This window comes from Orycteropus afer, unplaced genomic scaffold (genome assembly GCF_000298275.1).
Source record: "Orycteropus afer afer isolate SDZICR_OR568_19922 unplaced genomic scaffold, OryAfe1.0 scaffold00614, whole genome shotgun sequence".
Lineage (NCBI taxonomy): Eukaryota > Metazoa > Chordata > Mammalia > Tubulidentata > Orycteropodidae > Orycteropus > Orycteropus afer.
Window position 1 is genome coordinate 1,191,920 of NW_006922201.1, and position 5,989 is coordinate 1,197,908.

The following is a 5,989-nucleotide window of genomic DNA, read 5'->3' on the forward strand; positions in this document are numbered from 1 at the left end:
TTTTTTTTTTTTTTTGATACTTAATGTATTGCTCAATATTTTGCCCATAGAATGCTTCAATATTGAAAATCCATAAGACAGAAATAAAATAGGCTATAGTACAGGACTGGAATTTATTCCCTAGTATTTACATCTGATGATTAAGTAGAAAAAAAATGGAAATTCTGGGAACACAGAAAGAGAAACAAAAAGATTGTTCCCACTATTCAGCTGGAATGATAGATGTAGGATAATGTTGAATGATGAAACTTCTGTTACTATCCAGAAACTTGAACCCCAGAAGACATGAAATAGAAAAACACCAGCTGTGGGTGAAAGACATTATGATGTATTGAATTCCTGGGTTTCTATTCATTTGGATCTTTATTTCATTGAAAGGAAATTATAATCACAAAACATTTTGTAGAACTTACTCTCAAAAGAGACCAGCAGCGACTCTAGCTTTTTTTTTTTTTTTTTTGACATTTCATAATACATGAAATAGCAAACTGTAACAGAAATAGCTATAGTAATAGCAATAGAAATGATAGTCTTTCTGCAATCGAAGCAGAAAATGTAAGTAAAACTTGAACATTGATAAATTGAGCCAGGGAAATTGAGAATTCTTTTCAATGATGATATTATTCCTCAGGAAGTAATCAGAACAAAATGCACCAACATGGGTTCACAACATGGATAAGGCTGATTAGAAGAAAATATAAAAAAGAAAAGTAAAATAAATCTGAATTAACACTCTGGCCAAAACCTAAAAACACACATTTCATCAAACACAGCTCATGAACATTTAACATGATAAGTACATCAAAATTATACATTATAAAATTGTAAGTTTTTTTTTAATGATACTCATTTCTCCTTATCTGTCTCCTTTTCCTTGAGAACATAAGGTTTCTAGATTAATGGTTTATGTTCTATAATTCCATATCTTTCACCATTGTCATGCAATGAGTGCAAATTCCTATTGAAAATATTCTAAGGGTATTTTCTGTCTTCCCCTTTGATTTCATTAGGTATTTTTTTTACTCGTGAAAATTCTTATTATTTTCTTTTAAAAATTAGAAGTAATGAATTCTAATAGAGCTATGCATATGACAGATACCCTAAAAATTCACATATACAACACATATATAAATAATGTGTGTGTGTGTGTATATATATATATATATATATACATATATAAAATCTTATGTACTTTTTCCAACATTTTTCATTTTTTCCTACATTCATCACATGGAAACAGTATATCTTGTCCAATTGATGTATATATAGCTCACTATCTTTAAAACCTGCACAATATATTTTAAATGCATGACAGTTTGTCCTGCAATTCTGATACAGAAAATTATGTTAAGTCTTCCTATTGGATATGATCTTATTGCATGCCCTATATAAGATTTCATGCTTTTTTCTCACATAAATCCTGTTCTTTTTGATACTTGTTTTATATTTTTGTCACTTTTCATTCTGATAAAGGTTTATACAGAAAAATAGACTATGGAGTGGAACTACTCCATAGGATTTTCATAATCAAAAAATATTAAATAATTGTAATGATAAAGAGTGTCCTCTCTTGATCCTGAAATTTAACATAATGTCTTTAAGACTTCTGATATTAAGATGATATTTGTGAAGGGGATTTTACTAAATATTTAGCCATATTTTTATAAATTACACTAAAACTATTTTATTTAAATTTAATTTTAAGTAAAGTGATGGAAATGTATAAACAATATCAAATTGTATAGAAAAAGACTATACATAAAATCCATATTAATTTAATAAGAGATGAATTATATCAGGTGATTTTTTTAATCAATTAGTATAAAAGTAAATACTTTATCCCCTTTGTGTTGTTGCAGTGTATAATTATATTATTTGATGTTGAACTATCTTCTATTCCTGAAATAAATGCTATTTTTATAGGGTATTTCAGAAGCAATTTAGCAAGGATGACATGTATATATCTACCATGAAATTTTAAGTTATAAAGTAATAGGCAGAATGGTACTTAAATATTGTCACAACAAAATATTGTTAATATATATGGTGGATTGTCCATTAAAAAAATCTTATATATTTGCTTATGGGATATTATTAGGTGTCTAGATGCTTTAATTCCACCGCTCATCTGTCAGTTTGTCTACTATGGTGGCTTGGGCATTGCTGTGAGTCTGGAGGCTATGTCATGGCTATTTCAAATACCTACAGGGTCACCCACGGTGAACAGCTTTCATCAGCACTTCCAGTCTAAGGCAATCTTGGAAGAAGGAAGATGCCATCCACTTCTCAAAGAATTGGCCAGTGAAAATCTTATTAAAAGCAGTGGAACACTCTCTGATATTTTCTGGCCCAGGACTAGGCAGTTGTGCATTCTGTTGCGCATAGGGCCATTATGAGTCTGAGCTGACTCGACAGCGGCACCTAACAACAACAACAGATATTGTAATTAGGCAAATACCTATCATTTTACATTTGGTTTTCTATTCATAATTAAAACAGATCTAAATAGCTATTCATCCTTTATAGGTTTGCTGTCATTACTAATGTGTTAATATACACAAAACAATTAGCCCAATCCTTGGGCATAATGTTTATTATAAAATATTGGTATATTTTTTTTCTCCATCAATGTTCAGCATTTCTGGTGGTATTCAGGCAAAACTGGAAGTTTAGTTTTTCCCAAGTGAGTAAGAGTAAAGAAAGGATGAAAATTCTGAGAATATTTGCAGATGAGTGATTGTAGTTTCATTTGTGGAATCTAAGTTCTTTCAAATTATTAAAAATACATCTAGTAATTGAATTTTCTTCTCTGCTGTAAGCTAAAAGATAGTGGCATACATCCATAAGCTAGAGAGAATAAAAGACTGCAACATACATTATGAAAACCAAATAAGAAAACTAGAATAGAAATCATAGGAAAATTTTGAAATCAATAAAGAGAACAACAGCAAAAAAAATCAAAGTTCACTAAGCAAGTAATGATGAAAAACAGAAAACAGGAAAGAATAAAAAAGAAGGGTTACAATAAAGCACTTTTATTTATAGTATCTCATTTATGAATACACCAAATATTCATTTAAAAGACAATTATTGCATTGAGTTAGAAATTAAACTCAGCTATAAATTTTTATTGAAAACAAAATAAAACACTAAGAGGGTATTTGTATATTCTTTAAGAATTCCCAGGTATATAGTAGAGCTGATAAGGGATAAGGTTATAGTCACTTCTTGGCCACAGCCAGCTACCCAGAGGGAGTGAGTAGCTGGACCTGTGGGCTTGAGACTATAGTCACAGGGAACATCAAACTCAATTGGCTTAAAATGCTATACACAAACATTGTTCCACATCCTGCTTTGGTGAACAGTAACTGGGATCTTAAAAGCTTGCAAACAGACATCTAGATGCAACAATAGGTTTTTCCCTGTTCAAAACAAAGAAACTGAAGATTCATGGAAATATTTAGTCCAAGTGACTGGTATACCATGCAATCCTCAGCCTATATGACTATGAGACCAGAACTAGATTGTGCCCAGCTACCACTGTCAACCACTCAGAGGGGGATCTATGTAGGAGATCCTGGATAGAGTGGGAGAATAATGTGGATCAAAACTCAAAATAATGAAAAGAAAAAAAAAAAAAAACAGGGACCAGGTTTGCTGGTCTGATAGAGCCTGATGAAACCACTGAGACTATGGCCCTTAGTTTGCCCTTCAGGGCTGAAATTGAACCCACTCTTGTGGCTTCCAGCCAAATAAAAGATAAGCATATGAGCTGAATATTTACATTAGGTAGATTCACTCTTTGGAGAGATCAATCATGGGAGAATAGAAGGTCTGTGTATGCACAGGGAGATAGCTCAGGGGGCAGGAATTCATGGGAGGGAAGGATAAGGTGAAGATGTAACTATGGGGAGAAAATGGGAGGGGAGCTGTTGCATTGTAGTAAATTGTAGCAATGTTATGAGACAAAGTGTATGTGAGGTGCTGTATGGAAAGTGAGTTTGCTTTGTAAACTTTCACCCAAATTACAATAAAAATTAAAAACAAACAAACAAACCACTAAAAGAGGTGAAAGGAAAATAATGAATAGAGATTGTAAAAATTAGGAAAAAACTGAATGATAATATTAATAGTAGAAAAACAAAGTGAAATTTAAGGTCACAAGCATTAAAAGGAAGAGTAACACCCAGTAAGACATTATGTAATCATAAAAGGTATAATTTAGGATGACAACAAAAAAGCCATAAAACTTTATTTATTTATTTTTTTAAATACAGAACAGCAATAGCAGTAACACATAAAAATAAATTATTCCCAAAAATACAGGGAGGACCTAACAAAAATATAATTATAGATCATGATATTTAAAATACCACTTTAATAACTTGACAGAGCTTGTTAATAAAGAAGTGAAGAGAGTAAACGTATTAATAATAAAATCAACCTCAGTCCTTTAGAACCCATTTCTTCCTAGAATACCAAATGCTGCTTTTTCCTAGTGGTGTTATAACCTATTCCCTTATGATTTTCATACTGCTCTGTTCTTTTCTTTAATTCCACCATGATGAAATACTAAGATGTTAATTCCCTACCACACAATTCTCTATTGACCACCTACTCACTCCCTTATATGCCTGGGGAAGAAGAGCTTATAATGCGTTTAATTTTTGAGTCACCCAAACCACTGCCCAGTACAAAACTTTGAGGTTTGCTGATAAAGCTTAATGTTTTTTAGGTCCAAAATACATTTGGATTTTTTAATAATAGGTCCCATTTATTAATTTTTATCAGTATGTATTGAATACTTTCTTTTTTATTCCCCTCAACTAAGTAATATTGACTTATTCAATGATCATGTAATTGAGGCACTTCCTTCCTTTGAATTTTGTCTTTACATTTGTTGTCTGATATTCTCTCTGACTCTGAATCTCATGCAAATATTATGTGTTTGTTGTTTGTTTATTTCTCTCCTAGCAGGATAGTTATTTGGCTGGAAAAACATATTATATTCTTATTCTCACAAACATAGGGGGTTTATGCCACTCTTTTAAATTGCATTACAGATAAAACTTCCATTTTTAGACTTACTTGTAGTGGTTTAAAATAATTAATCATATTTTTTCTTTTTTATTTCTGGATGCTTATACAATCTACCCCTGCTCATTATATGACAGCAGTTTCACCAGATCATATCAAGGAATTCAGTACTTTTTTTTTTTTTTTTTTCATTTATCCTGTTTGAGGCACAAAGGTGAAGTTTCAAATGTTCATAGTTAGACAAGTATTCCTGAATAATTTAAATTTTAAGGAAGTAAAAAAAAATATATTATATGAAAGGGATTTCCATATGGAAGCATGAGGAACTCCAAGGATCCATTCTCTAAATACTCTAGTGAAAATCATTAAGCACATACACACAAACTAACAACTGACACACACACTCACATGCATTTAAAATCTCTTGAGATGATTTTAAAAAATCAAGTGAAGAAACATTTATTCAAGAAAATCTCCTAGATTTTAGTAAGTGATTCCTCAGTCTGTGATGTTCGAACTAAGACCCACTCCATCCCTCCACTCTCCCAAATCAAAAGACTCCAATAAGAGGACTGTGTTTCTGAGATGAGTATAATGACAGCTTTTCTGCTTCTGACTCAAGCTACTTGTTACTAAACATACATTTTAATTTAGTATGCAGCAAAGGGGGGAATCTGTGCTTCAATCTAAGTTCCACTCATATGTAGGAGGTTCTATACTGGGTTCTGAGAATGTCAGAGACAAAATTGCCCTTTGTCCAGCACATAAGACTGTGATTCTTTACCAGAAGAGGGAAGAAAACTTGAGGCTACTTCCACTTGCCTTAGCAAGCACTCACATACTAAAATAAATGTATGTTAGATAGATAGAGATAAATATTGATTTGGGTGAAGAGAAGGGCAATGTACCAAATGTGAGTGACCAATATGGCAGCATTGAGGATGAGAAAGAC